This window comes from Haliotis cracherodii, unplaced genomic scaffold (assembly GCF_022045235.1).
Source record: "Haliotis cracherodii isolate W230 unplaced genomic scaffold, xgHalCrac1.p SCAF_5, whole genome shotgun sequence".
Classification (NCBI taxonomy): Eukaryota; Metazoa; Mollusca; class Gastropoda; order Lepetellida; family Haliotidae; genus Haliotis; species Haliotis cracherodii.
The window spans coordinates 13,550,743-13,566,931 of NW_027266308.1; the positions used below are offsets into that span (position 1 = coordinate 13,550,743).

A 16,189-nucleotide genomic window follows, 5' to 3' on the forward strand; every position below is an offset into this window, starting at 1 on the left:
GGGGGCCATAAAATATACATCTTAAATGTCATTTGTTAAAGTTTGTTGAAGAAAATACATGTAGTTACAATTTAAGTGTGTAATAAACATTCAATGAAGATATATGACACGCAATTACAGTTGTGGACAAAGATCTAGTACAATGGAATGGGGATGAGTTGGTTCCTGGATGAAGGGGCTAGTTGGGCATTTAGCACACAAGAGTGAGTGAGTGAGTGAGAGTGAGTGAGTGAGTGAGTGAGTGAGTGAGTGAGTGAGTGAGTGAGTGAGTGAGTGGGGTTTACGCAATTTTGAACTGTATTCCAGTTACATCACATCGTGTCAACATAAAGCGGGAGAAAAGGATGAAGTGATGCAGGTCACAGACCTTCACCACTTTGATCAAAACCACGAGCACGGGTTGGAAGCACACAACAGTTTTGTTTACAACCTCAACTGCAGTGTCTTCAGCTCATTCGGGATAGTTATGAAAATAATTACAACTTTCAAGAATTATTTTACATACCTACAATGACATTAAAATATCCAACACGATATAAGACCAATACTATCAATAATAAAACTTTTTTTCAGATAAGCTACCTTCTAAAGTTCAAGATATGATTTCATTCCTCATTTTCAATCTGTAAATAAAGTTCAGTTGAATATGTGTGCAGTTATGCCTCAAGGCTGAAGTCAGATTCCTCACCGACCTTCACAGACAGGAAGAGTTTCCGTTGTTGACTAAATCTCCTACCATCAGAATCAATGACTGTTTAATGAGGCCAGGATACTTCTGGATAACGTTCCCGAACCCAATTGATTCCTGATCGCCTTGTATCAAACATAAACTAGTAATTTGTCCCTCTCATGTCGTTGGACGTCTTTGAAGTTGGTAACAATTCAGTCGAAAGGACATTACGAAGATTTACTAAAAACCCGTTGGAGTTAATCCTTCTTTAAGCTGCCCGTCTCATTTGTCAGGCAGTTCAGTGGCCATGACAAGCAATAATACCTGCTTCTACTGCCGATAAAAGGCTGGTCAATTCTTTTATCTTCTCTTTTAAAGAGCAGTGATGTTTCGCCTGTTCTCGCAAGCACTGCGGAGGACGAATTCCTCCATGTCGAGGTGTTGACACCAGGTCACAGAGAAATGCCCCGGCTTTGATGATTGTCGGAGCTCTCGTACAGGTGAAGGAAGAAAAACACGAACTCGTTTCCAAGGAAATATTTTCCAACACCATGTTTGTTGTAATTGAAGGTTGTGGAATTTAGTCTTCATATAACATCACTCTTCCATCAAAAAACCTGTTGTTGTCAATAATTTCACAACAAGCGTACGTCTTCCGTGTTATTCAAAACATGAAGTTCGTCTTGTTTTGTCAGTATTACAATTGTTTCCCTTTTATGCATTTTAGGCATACAATTCTAATTTTTAGGAGTTCAAATAAAACACAAGGGTGAATATAGTAGTGTGTGTTTGTTACATTTTCATTAGGAGCTTGTTTATATGATATTTCAAAGCTCAAGGTTATGAACTTGATACTGTTAAACAACAGAGAAGTGTAAATTGAATATCAAACTGTCACATATGGAACCTTGAAATTGTTATTAATAATAATACAAACTTGATGATTCTGTTAATGAAAAAATATTCAAACAAGATAACAGTAAGTATTTTATCACACAGGAACACTCAGCAGTCGAGATGTTTGAAGTACAGATGTAACTCTAACTCATATTCAACTTTAAAATTACCTCCAATGAAAATATTAAGCCAAACTCTTTGAACTTAAGTGTCTATTCATGAGACATTCATTGTTAATTACCCCTGGACTAAATACGAAGTCAGTAAAACTGATTATCTTATTGATTTTATGTCAACAACTGAAGATAATCGCAAAATGCTAAATATATATTATTTTTTTCAAAAATACAAACAAAAGCATATAGAAAGGAATATTTTGAAATTTCATTAACTTTTGGTTTTTAATTTCACAAAATATAAAGCAGTCCTTTATGTAAAATAAGAATTAATTGGCCTGGTCTCAAAAAATATAAATGTATAATTTTTACACCATTTCGAAAAGGAAATACTCAATTTGATGTGGTCAAAATGCTCTTTATGACTTAAAACTAGAAACAATTCTATGATATTTTCCAGGCCTGTGTGCTACTTTAGGAAATCTGACATAAGACATTATAGCACAATTTACTTAAGGCTTTCTGTAGGAATGATATACGACATCCTGAAGACCTAGTTATCACTACTGCATAACTGCTCTTGTTAGCTATGCTGTCAGTGATTTCAATGCTCTGATGCGGCAGGTGAGTTAAACATCGGACCTTGTTAACCTCTCTTTGATGTGAGGTCGTCAACTCACCTGAGAATGCAGGTATGGTAATGAGACAGGTTTGAGAAGTGGTAGGGGGCAAAGTTGCAAGCTTCTACACACACTCTTCACAAAGGCTGTAATGATAATGTTAAAGCTATACTTTATAATTAGTTTGTATATCTGCCGACCCAGAGAATGTATTGAACATAAAAAATAACCATTTTTCATTGTCCTTTTCCCACCTACCAACTAGGATTTTTCAAACACACAAATCTGTAAATGAAGAAATACAAAATTATTGTAACCGAACTGATGTCTCCCATAACTAGTATAAAACTGTGTGAAGTTTTCAGGTTAGAATAGGTCCCCAGCAATTGATGCTGGTTGTAAGAGGCAATCGGTGGTCTGACTCAGTGACCCCAACATAGAGGATTGTTGATCACAATATCAGTCACTGGATTGTCTGATCCAGACTTGATTATTTATCGGCCAATGTCATATAGCTGTAATTATGCTGAAGGCAGTGTTAAAGAACAAACACACACATAGTTCATTATTTGTCATCATTCAAAGAGAACAGTTTGACTTGAAATTCTTAAAAACCTGCTAGGACAATTTGATCATTCAACTATAAACATTGTTGAATAAGCATTCCATGGGGCATGACAATTCACTTGCTGTAGCTGCTAACAGATCATCAAAACACAACGTACAGCATGCATTATTCATGAATAAATTGTTGAACATGTTCAGAGCATATGCAAGTATTTCATGGCTGTGTAAGTGTGTGAGCATATGTCATGTTGATTGGGAAGAAACCTCTCCATAGGGAGATTTAGATTTGGTCTCGTCTATACTGGCCGTAGAAGCGGCATAATGGATTGAGTGGTCAGACTCGCTGACTTGGTTGATGCATGTCATCCTATCCCAATTGCGTGGATCGATGCTCATGATATCAATCACTGAACTCTCTGGTCCAGATTTGATTATTTACAGACCGCCGTCATAAAGCTGGAATATTGCTGAGTGTGGCGTTAGATAAACAAACAAACTAATACGAAAGTACTTTCGTCACTGGCTTCATAATATCAACATCATCGACAAAAATTATTTCTAAGTGTTCCCTTAAGGCACAAGGCGACTTATTTTAACCATGCTATTATGATTCTTACCAAGTCGTTGAAACACTAACACAAGTCACATGTATATCAAACCCTTCGAACAAACCTCAAAAATAGCAACCCAATAAATGTGTCACTTATAAATAATTTTTATTAGAAATAAATTCAAAATAAACATGATTCATATGTACAAAATTCTCTTCCTATTTCAATATTTGTTCTAGGGCTTAAGTCAATATATTGACTTACACAAACTGTCTGACCATTCTATTCTGTCTCCACGGTAGTCACCTTAATCAAGATCCACTGATCCACTGAACCACTGATCCCATATACCCTCACACACACAAGAATCTCTCGCTGATCTAAAGAGCTTGTTTGTGGAGGCTTTGGTTGTCTAATGAATATACAAAAATGTCCGGCAGCATTTTCAACACCTGATAAGCTAGGGTTCTCACCTGAGCTAAAGATCAGCAACAAGGTGTAGAGCAACACCTTCAAGGTAGATAGAACACTAATTAACACTTGGCCTCCAGGTAGCAATGAACTACCTGCTGGGCCAATCAGTCACACCTGTGTGGTCAAGGTAATGACACACTTGGTCTTGCAATCAACATACCTGTAATAGGTTTTGCAATCCTCACACCTGTAAGGTGGTAAAGGCAATGAATGTTATTTTATGCCTCAGTCAGCAATGTTACAGTGGTTACATCATGTCAGGCTGTTTCAAACCAGAGGGTGATAGAATGAACATCAAGTTTTCATTCAAATTGTAATAGGTTTGCAATCATCACACCTGTAATAGGTTTGCAACCATCACACCTGAAATAGGTTTACAACCATCACACCTGTAATAGGTTTACAATCATCACACCTGTAATAGGTTTACAACCATCACACCTGTAATAGGTTTGCAATCATCACACCTGTAATAGGTTTACAACCATCACACCTGTAATAGGTTTGCAATCATCACACCTGTAATAGGTTTGCAATCATCACACCTGTAATAGGTTTACAACCATCACACCTGTAACAGGTTTACAATCATCACACCTGTAATAGGTTTGCAATCATCACACCTGTAATAGGTTTACAACCATCACACCTGTAATAGGTTTGCAATCATCACACCTGTAATAGGTTTACAACCATCACACCTGTAATAGGTTTGCAATCATCACACCTGTAACAGGTTTACAATCATCACACCTGTAATAGGTTTGCAATCATCACACCTGTAATAGGTTTACAACCATCACACCTGAAATAGGTTTGCTTTCATTTAAACTGTAATAGGTTTTTTCCTTGTGAAAGTTAACTTGAATAAGAAATGTATAATCTCATTTGCCCCCCTCCCCCACCCCCCCTTTGTCAAAAAAAAGTTAACTACAGCCTTGTTATTAATATCTGTGACTGTTGTATTATGCTTGAGACAGCTTTGTTTCAATTATATCACAGCCAGGTAAGGAAAAGATTTCCCTAATTGTATGAGCAGCCATATGGACCATCAGGTGAGGCGATGTGAGGTGGTAGCATTGATACAGCTTGAGAGCATAGGTGACCAGATGATGTAATTTTATGTGGTATAATGGCATCAACAGTGTTAAACCCAACAGTCACTCACTACATACAGCTGAAATATTGTTAAAAGCAACAGAAATCCTTCACACTCAAACCCAGGCCAAATATCCAGAAACCGATAAGAGCACTACGACTATTGTAAGTCTATGTTAAAGCATGACACTTATGATAGTTTTAGTGCTGAGATCACTGTTTGGTACAGGTCTGTCGCTATTCACTGGGCACTTACACACAAAATGTTGCTCCCTTGGATATGACCCTTCTAGGTCAGGAGGAGACAAATAGGTCAGGGTTCAGGGGTAGCCACCGACTGGAACAGACCGCTAGCGAGGTACACTTGATTAACCAGGTGGAATTCACCCTCTGGGGGACGTATGATCATTACAAGATTAAAAGTGAGATTTTGTAGCTGTTTCTTCAGTATAGCTTAGAGGATCAGACCAGGGCCCACTTGCACAAAGTGATCTTAGCGTTATGACTATCATATGTTAAAGTATGGAGTTACGGTCATCATTTTAGCGCTGAGATCACTTTGTGCAAGTGGACCCTGGTATCTAATAGTTGAAATGGTTGGCAAAGAGTCCAGTTCAGACACCAGGGTTCTGAGGCTCTAATTATTATTATCATTATTTATTATTGAAGTGCTACCTAGTCAAACCCACCCAGAACTTTTTGGAGAATGTGAAGACTCCCCAACACTGCAGCCTTCTGCATTACCCAGATTGTCAGAAGGGCTGTATTCCTGGTAGCAAACCCGGGTACTCTCCCAATGTCAGTCAACAGATTGGGAGGCACCAAACCTAAGGCACCAACAACAATGGGGAGTCAAACAACTTGGTACTTGGGATGCAAGCGTGACATTTCGAAAGCAAGGTCTGCATATTTGCCATGTTTTTCCTCAATCTTGTCAATCACATTGGTGTCAAAGGGGACAGAAAATTCAATAATATAATTGATTTCATTGGATTTATCAAAAAGGGCAAGATCAGGTTTGTTGGCCTGGATACGTCTGGGGCTGTATACAGGCCTATTTCAAAGAATTTTGTATTTATCATTTTCCACGACACCCTATTATTATTATTATTATTAGTATTATTACACAGGTATCTGCTCAAATGCGGATGTAATCCCTGAACCTTCAAACATGCAATTTTCATATCCCAGGGCATGAATACATTTCATCAAGGACCAACTCGAGCATGTTTATCAATCACCTGTGTAGTGCCCGATGCCTGCAGATACAAATACAGCCCTGATGACCAAGAAAACATTATTTTTTCTAGATTTTTGAAATACTACATATTTAACCAGTACAGCTTTTGGGATTTTACAAACATAATCATTTAACGTTTTCAATTATTTAGAACTTATTGAGAAGTTGACGTCTGTAATTCTTGATATTTACTCAACAACAATTGTGATATCAAAACATGTAAATATGACTGTAATTTTTCGTAGCTGGACTGGAATGCAATATATCAAAAATCAAACAGTAATGTCTTCTGTTTTCACGACGACCAAAACACCTGTTTGGCAGAACGCAGAGGAAAATGAAAGCAAAGCTTGTACCCAAATAGCATGTCCACTTTAAACCATATCCCCCATCTAGGGCTGGGATGGGTAACTCGGGTACTTGGGTCGGGTGGGTCCTGAGTAGGACCCGGGTACCCACATGACTACCCGGACCATGGGTTAGTGGATATACTGTAATCATGGTAATGACATTAACAATAAAACTCAATGGTTACACTACAAGTATAGCTGATGTTCACATTTCTTTCTCACTATGCAAGCATTCATTCTGACTTTTATATGTTCGAGTAAAGATAAAGTGTCTATCAACTGCAGTGTATGCATGATCAGATCGTTTTATACATGTTTCTAAATAGTTTTTGCCGGGGCTGCGGTAAAACAATTCCCATTCGGACATTTTGTACTCTTGAGACCTGTAGCAGATATCTGGGTAGGGCTGGGTAATAGTGTGTTGAGTACCCGGGTAGTAGATTTGGACTCCTCCCAGTCCCACCCCCAACCATCCCCCATCCATTCCCCAGTCCATCCCCCATCCATTCCCCATCCATATCTGGTCCATAAGCCTCGCCCCTGCACCTGCCTTCATGTGAACAGTGGTCAATACACCAGGATTGAAATTACCCTCAATAAAGAAAGTAGCCCCTAAAATAAGCCCTTGTCTGATTGCTCACTGACCCCCATGGTCAGTTCTGACCTGGTGTTGAAAGGTAGGGGTCACCTGGAACCGAGCAGGTGACAAGACAATGACCATTATGCCTGATTTACCTGTCCAGCTCAATAACTGACCTGTCGTCAGTTTTCATGAGTGTGAAGGCAGTGACTGACCGTCCTGGATTATTTTGGTCGTTAACTTGGTCTTTCTGTTTTTCTTTCCTCATATCACCAATCATTACTGCCAACACGGTTTCCGTAGGTTTTGTTAAAGATGAATGAATACCGGTACACAAAAAAACCTTTCAATCAAATCTGGTTCTTCTGCTAAACTTCATGTCATGTGAATGTCAAATATCGCCATTCACATCAAGGTATTTTGAAGAAATTATTTTTAAACTTGTCATGTACGACGGTATCTCCAACATAAAACACTTTAAATAATTTAATTAATAATTCAGAAGATGCTAAAAAAAGGAAAAGACATCATAAATTGAATACATTTTTTTTTAAGACAACTACTAAATTTTTGTTTTACCTTGGACCGGTAGACTGACAGTGGGAGAGTAGTTTTAATATGAGGTAAGTTAGTTTATTATCCAAATATATCACAGATTTACACTAAATAAAATATTCACTATGTGTGTGCAATTGTACGTATGGAGTGCGCACCTCGTCTATTCTTAAAATTCTCCATCCAGCTTTGTTTCCATAACAAATTTTGAAAAATGAGATTAGAGATAACTTAAAACAACAAAATGATCTACTAGGATGAAAATTGTCTTCTGAGCAAGACGGGAGCACACAGCTTCACCACATTTTCCCAACACGTCCTCACTTGACAGGTAGCAGACGGCCAACAGTCAAACATGGCCTTATGGTTACCAGCACTGCCGCCAATGATCTTGTGGATGCCTGGTCTAGTGACGTGTGCTGATTGGCTGTTTGTAAATACACACAAGACGAGTTGCAAATCATTCCAGCATTTAGTATTTGGTGTTGAAAATAATCTGTCATCTGAGATCAGGGAGGTGGGAATATATAAATTGTTAAATAGATTCAATCGAGGGAAAATGCATTGCCATGTTAGTTTGGCATATTATCATGTTACTTGGCTAGATGGGGAAATACATTATCATGTAACTTTGGTAGATAGGGAAATAAATTGTCATGTAACTTTGGTAGATGGGGAAATATATTGTCATGTAACTTTGGTAGATGGGGAAATAAATTGTCATGCAACTTTAGTAGATGGGGAAATATATTGTCATGCAACTTTGGTAGATGGGAAAATATATTGTCATGCAACTTTGGTAGATGGGAAAATATATTGTCATGTAACTTTGGTAGATGGGGAAATATATTGTCATGTAACTTTGGTAGATGGGAAAATATAGTCATGTAACTTTGGTAGATGGGGAAATATATTGTCCTTTAACTTTGGTAGATGGGGAAATAAATTGTCACGTAACTTTGGTAGATGAGGAAATATATTGTAATGTAACTTTGGTAGATGGGGAAATATATTGTCATGTAACGTTAATGAGAGTTTGAGTTTTGAACACAAAATCGTATAACAGATATCTTATGGGTTGGCGAGCAAGTGAGAGCTGCTTTTAACAATATTCCAGCAATATCACGGCAGGCAACACCAGAAATGGGCTTAACACATTTTACCCATCTGGGGAATCGAACCCAGCTTTTTGGTGTGATGAGCAAACGCTTTAACCACAAGCCTAACCCACCCCAACTAAATCCTTAAAATGTTTAATCTGATAAATGAAGTGATTTAACTTAATGTGATAAAAAAGAACAATTTTTTAAGCCTTACTCAATCAAGACAGTGGTGTTGTTAGCTTTTTCAGCCTGTCAAAGCCAGGACTTTTTGTGTTCACATGCAAAGTCCACATAATGTTCTGGGTTGGTGATTAGGTGGCAAATGTACAAGTTGCCCAACATCCGTGAGAGACAAACACCGAGTGTATTGTACATGGTTAGAGGTGCAATCAGCTCCATGATACTATGACAGCATCAGGGGCCGAGACAGGTCTTGTTGTTGGAATGGGTTGTGCAGACACCCATCACATGTCTCACCTGAATGAATGTCGTGTCTCACCTGCCTGGTGTTGTGTGGAGGGTACGATCTCACACACAGCTGAAGTCATGGCAACGTGTTACTGGTGAAAAAATGTTTGCTTGGAATTCAGATACAAATGGGAGAAATTTGTGCTGCTGAACAGGTAATGTATTGGAAAAGTTCGGATTGGGTTTAACTGGGTGAGTGAGTGAGTGGGTGGGTGGGTGAGAGAGTGAGTGAGTGAGTGAGTGAGTAAGTGAGTGAGTGAGTTTATCGCCGCTTTTAACAGTATTCCAGGTATATCACGGCGTGTCAGCTTAATGTGGGAAGAAAGCCCCAATTGATGCAGGTGTCAGACATTTACCACTTCAGTGAAACCCACGAGCACGGGTAAGGTGCTGACAAACCTAGAAACATAATTGGGGCGAACTGGGATTCGAACCCACAATCATAGGTTTCTGGCGTGCCCAAGGGACGCAACTCTGCACAGCGAATCGCTGCGCCTTAGATGACTGGGCCACCCGTGCCCCCTCAACTTGTAGGGTATTGTTATACCAATATATTATGAGACATATCAACACAGGCTGATTAGAAGGGAGTCCAAATCCTCAGATTTTCAATGAATTTTCAATCCAAAATAATCTAAAAGTTTGACACCCTGTTTTGAAAATTTCATTTGAAACTTTCTTGTACATACAGACCTGACATTTCATCTTTATTTTTCAATTCAATGTGAAATATCTCCATGCAGTAAGATCATACAGCGTAAAAGAAATTTTAAATCAATTTTCAGAATTCAATTTACAGTACAATATTTGAGGACAATGTTCTTCATTTATTATTTTTTTTAAAAGCAATATTTTAGGTATCGAGTTAACGATACATGACAATTATTGTAAGTTTTCGTCTGTGAGTAATAGCACAAAGACCATATAGTGGAACAAAATCTTCAGGCTGTTGGTTTACAAGAACTCAGCTAAATGTAAATGGGCCTGAGAGTGTACTAAACACTCATGAGGAGAATTTTCAAGATGGCTACCATGGCAGACGGTCAAGTCTGACTAGACACTAGTCATCCAGCTGGAGAATGTGGTCAACACAGCCTTCTGACTTCTGTTGTCCAAAACAAGCAGCAGTTAACACTCCGAACCACACACAAACACAACGGGGCCCCGGTCCACAAAGCGAGCGTAGCGCTAAGGTGATCGTAACTCCCATACTTAAACATAGATGTAAGACTGTCGTAGTGCTACAAGCCCTTTGTGAAACTGGGCACTGGGCTGTGGGCATTTCCACTGTCTGAATGATGGCTGCAAGAAAGTCTTCTTAAATATATATCATGTTTATGTTTTGGAAGAGTAAAACACAAGTTTTGTATGCATGCAAGAATACATCCTGCAAATGCGACAAAATCGTGAGTGAGTGGTGGAGTTTTATGCTGGTATCAGCATATATTTCAGCAATATCACAGCACAGGGTGCCAAATATGAGCCTCACACATTGTACCCTAACTCGGACCTTTTGCATGTCAAGCGAATATTGTTTAACCACGAGGCTAGCCCATCATGCTGCAATTAACTGATGCTAATCTGGACTTGTTCCTGCTTGATTTGCTGCATAACCTTAATGGTATGTAGAGATGGATTCCTGTCGCAATATATGTTATAAATCTATTTTTGGCCAACAACCATGAAGGGAGTTTCCTGTTGACCATGCAAGGTAATGCATGTCATATTTGGTGTTTTGAAATAAAAAAATCAAACAGAACTAAAATAAAAATGAAACTTACAGAGTGAACAAATTTAATACCTTCCCAGTTTTCCCATCCAAACAATAAGCTTGGATCATGTGGATAGTGTGGAACAGAAATAAGCAAACAGTTATGTCTCTGAAAATTGTTTATTTTATTTGGTATAATGTTGGATCAGTCAGTTAAGAAAGGGGAAATAAAAACTAAATCTGTTAAAGTTTCTCTTCACTATCTACCGGTATATCTTTAAGATTTCATTTCAGTTATTACCTTAAAACATTAAGTACATGTATTTCTTTGTTGCATTTTGTCGACAAACCTTTATATTTTTTTAACCATGAATAACAAAGAATATAACATTAATTCAATTTTTTTTTGAGTTTATGCCATTTATTAGCCATTTGGCCAGTCAGTTAATTACCTTAATACCTCAAAGAGTCATCCTGTACTTAACTTGAACAATTCATGAAAATATTCTTCCAACATCAATCCTCGCACACCCACAGATACTTAATTACATAGCTAAACAAGTCAGGTACTCTACTAGGACCAACATGTCAATACAAATCCCATTCAGGTTTACAAACATCAAAAGCAAACAAGCGGAAAAAATTATATCAGACCTCAAGAGTCAACCAAGCCTTTTAAGAATGTCTAAATTGTTTGAAACTAGATGCTGTTATGTAGAATATAATTGTCAAGAGGGACGTGCTGTTCTTGCCTCAGAAGGGATAACAGAGCTCGTCCAAGGGTTGTATTTCATAGCAAGACATATTTTCATGTTTTAGTTATTGAAATCTCTGAAAGCAGCCTTTTGAGTACGAAAGTGTGTCACAGGAGAATGGGTCGAGAGCGTTAAGCGAGAATGAGGCTATTCCAGCGCCCGGTATCCCTCACTTGTTCCGCAAGACAAATACATTGCTATGCAACTCTCAGGCTCACATCAAAGGAATACCTGTGCAGTTATATACCATACTAACTCACATAAAATCCTTGGTCAAATGGACGATGATGATTTTCACGATACTACAACTTAAAGTCTTCAAAGGGAATTATTGGAGCAGATGCACATCGGTAGTTTGTTATCAAATATTGAATAGCAAGCAGTGAATGAGTTTGTTGAGTTGACATAGGCACGTGTAGCATGCTCTTTGATTTGTTGAAGTATAACATTCCTTTGAGGAAAATACAAACAACGAAGACACTGTATTAATATATACAGATATGCTCCATCAACAAAAAATATAAAAATTGCAGGAAAGATATAAAATTAATGTTTCAAAATGGTTCTTTTTCTTCAGCAATTAAGGCAATTATGAAAGTAACTGTTTTTAGGGTCTTTTGATATGAAAGGAAACTGATGTTACTTCGTAAAATTTATAAAAATATTGGAAGGAATTATACTTAATTCTTTGAAAAGCATCAATGACTTGATATTTATAATTCTTGCAGAAAAGGTTTGAAAGTCATTTCATCTTGTTAATGGTTAACATGGTTAAGGATTAATGTTTTGGTATAGATGATTTGGAGTCAATACGTGGCATTATTTAGTTGTCACATGACAGGCTTTATGTTTTGCAGAATTTCTGTGTACAAATAAATCATTACCAAAATTCACATATCACATATCATATTTACTATGAAAAGTTAGTGTGCACACTTCCTGTTTTGTGAAACAGCAAAACAAAATAAGCTGATCCTGGAACAATAAAGGAAAGCAACTCTGCATAGAAAGTTTGTTTGTAAGTAGTTTAACATCGCACTCATCAATATACCAGATAATTGATGACAGTCTGCAAAAAATCAAATCTGGACCAGTCATCCAGTGATTGACATCATGAGCATCAATCCACACAATTGGGATATGCTGAAACCAAGTCAGCCAGCCTGACCACCTGATCGAGTTAGTCGCCTCTTACGACAAGCATAGTCGCCTTTTATGGCAAGCATGGGTTGCTGAAGCAACAGTGGTACCTTATACTATGGGACATTTGGATCAAGCATGCTTGCTTTAATCAAATGACAAAAGCCAAACATTTGACAATCTGCTAATCTGTTATTTAACTACTCAAATGTCTCAATAAATATATATATGTAATTCAGGTTTTCTGAAACAGCAAAATGCAGCACCAAAATATAAGTTACAGAAATGAAAACTTCTTTATGACATAAATACTTATCCAGAGCTCCAGATAAACTTTTGGTGTTGTGGGTATTTTACCCATGCATTTTAAAATCATTGGGTGTCAGTAATTCTATTTGGATATTCAAATTTCTGTTACCCACTAGTTTTTACACATGTGGGTATTTAAGTTAAATATCTAAAAACACTATTCATCTAGTCCCTACAAAGTGGTGTCGTGTGGGTTCGAGAGCTTTATAGGACGATACCACGATACTTCCACAAGAAAGTGTGATGGCAAATGATCGTGATGTAACTGTCATTGTGGAGTTTGGCAAGGTTGACGGAATGCCCGTTTATAATTTCAAAATAAGTTGCTGATTTGCTAATTGAATACGCAGGGTTACTTCACAATATTTTGATGATATGCACAAGTTTTATTTTTGTAGCGTATCTGTAATGTTCATTGCGTATTTGATCCGCTTGGATTTTATTTTACTGCGTATTTCTGCATTTCTGATGCGTATTTTATGCAGATACGCAGCTTATCTGGAGCTCTGTTATCTCTACAGTGAGTGAATTAAGTTTAAACCACTTTTAGCACATTCCAGCTATATCATAGCAGCGAACACTAGAAATGGGCTTCACACATTCTTCCTAATAGGAGAATCAAACTGGGCCTTCAGCGTGATGAACAAATGCTTGAGCTACTGGGCTACCCTACCTCCTACAGAGGGGGGTTGGGGTATGGGGGTGGGGCATGAGTGGCCTAGTCGTCTTAGGGACCGCGATTCGCTGTTCAGAGTTGCGTCCCTTGGGTGAGCCAGAAACCTATTACTGTATTGTTTGGCCCAATTATGTTTCTAGGTTTGTCAGCACCATACCCATGCTTGTGGGTTTCACCGAAGTGGTAAACGTCTCAGACATGCATCACTTCGGGCTTTCCTCCCACATTAAGCTGACATGCTGCAACATAACTGGAATACTGTTAAAAGTGATGTTAAACCCAACTCACTCACCCCTACAGAGCTATGCCCCTGTGAAAATCCTGGTTAGAACTGGTCTTCAGCAACCCATGGCTGTTGGAAGAGGTGACTAACAGAATTGGGTGATCAGGCTCACTGTCTTGGTTGATGCCATCATCGTATCGTTGATGTCAATCAGGGGACTGTCTGGTCCAGATTTGATTATTTATTGATTGTCGTCATAGAATACAAGGCTACTTTATAACATACACTTATATTCTATGGTGCACAGATGTTTTCTAACATATATATTGTATTGTATATTATATTATCATATATATTATATTTTGTGTAAGAAAAACATAACATATAATTGACAAACTTCATCTGTTAGGGGTGAGATAAAGCAATGTCATGATACCTTACGTATCATGATACATAGGTCACGACTCGATACATATTGATATGAACTCGATACGTATAGGATGTATCACCCCTAGGTTCTCTGTATGTTCTCCAAACAGGATTCAGGTACGACTTTCGCTACATATTAAATGTCCAGAGACATAAAATATATTAAAGAGTGAGTGAGTGAGTTGGGTTTAAAGCCGCTTTTAACAGTATTCCAGTTATATCGCGGCGTGTCAGCTTAATGTGGGAGGAAAGCCCGAAGTGATGCAGGTCTGAGATGTTTACCACTTCGTTGAAACCCACGAGCACAGGTATGGTGCTGACAAACCTAGAAACATAATTGGGGCGAACCGGGATTTAAACCCACAATCATAGGTTTATGGCTCGTCCAAGGGACGCAACTCTGCACAGCAAATCGTTGCGCCTTAGACGACTGGGCCACTCATGCCCACATACCGGTATATTAAAGATGGATGCTTATTAAAGACAAAGTTTCCACTTTGGTAAACTAAATTAATCCTTCTCAATACTTCATTTCAATATAAATATAATAAACTCAACATGGACATAATGGAGGAAGAGATATCTAGAATTAACCTCTGAAATTTGTTCAGAAATCACTTGTGGATGGGTATTGGGGCAGGGAGCTTGATACGTTCAAATATACTGCTCTTCTTTTAATAGGGATAATTTATTCTTACGCTACATCAAGTGTACACTTAGCACGAATAACATAACTGATTATTCCTGACAAAAGTTGAGTAGTATAGTATCAACATGATCAACTCATCTTCTCTAGTAGATGTAAACAGAGGCCCACCATCACAAGATGTGTGATAGTTTAATGGCTAGGCAAGTGTACGTTAAATATTTGATCTTTCCTGGGTGAAAGTTCCATATCCAATCTGGCACTGCTTGGAGGCATAACACATGGTTCATTAACTTGTAAGCCATGGTGTAACATAGGAACATAAATATTTACAAATATTTTGTTGTCATGGTAACTTAAAAAAGTCAAATTAACAAAAACCATGGAAAGAAACTGTAAAAACTATAATATTTTTGTATGTATCTTACACATATTAACATATAGAATATCATTATGAAGGAGCCAGTTTTATGAATCAATGACAACAATTTTGTTTTAATTCTACTCCAACACAGAATGCTCAGTATCACAGGAAAAACGTCCATCTTTGTTTTCATATCTATTTCATACTACCATATTGAAAAACAAATGCATAAAATAAATATTCCTAATTGGCATGATTGATTAACTGAAGTAATGTGAAAGAATCTGGGATCCTTAACTTATTTTGAGTAGTATATGTTTGAGTTTATGCTGAGATGCTCTGATGTCAGTTTGCTTTTTCTACTGTCACAAATGGCTTAATGAAGTCTTGTCTTCTGATGATGAAAGGTACAACACACATGTCAATATACTACATAAATAACCCGGGAAGATCCGGGATAGAATAGGTCTCCAGCAACCCATGCTTGTCGTAAAAGGTGACTGTGCTTGTCGTAAGAGGCGACTAACGGGATCGGGTGGTCAGACTCGCTGTCTTGGTTGATGCATGTCTACAATCCCAATCGCGTGGATCGATGCTCATGATATCAATCACTGGATTGTCTGGTCCAGATTCGATTATTTACAGAC

The 16,189-nt window shown here is 37.9% G+C and overlaps 1 protein-coding gene across 2 annotated transcripts in view; it reads right to left on the reverse strand.

Moving 5' to 3' along the window:
* LOC139442493 (uncharacterized) overlaps positions 1-16,189 on the reverse strand; it is a 70,348-nt gene that overhangs the window by 52,524 nt on the left and 1,635 nt on the right. The window lies entirely within an intron of this gene.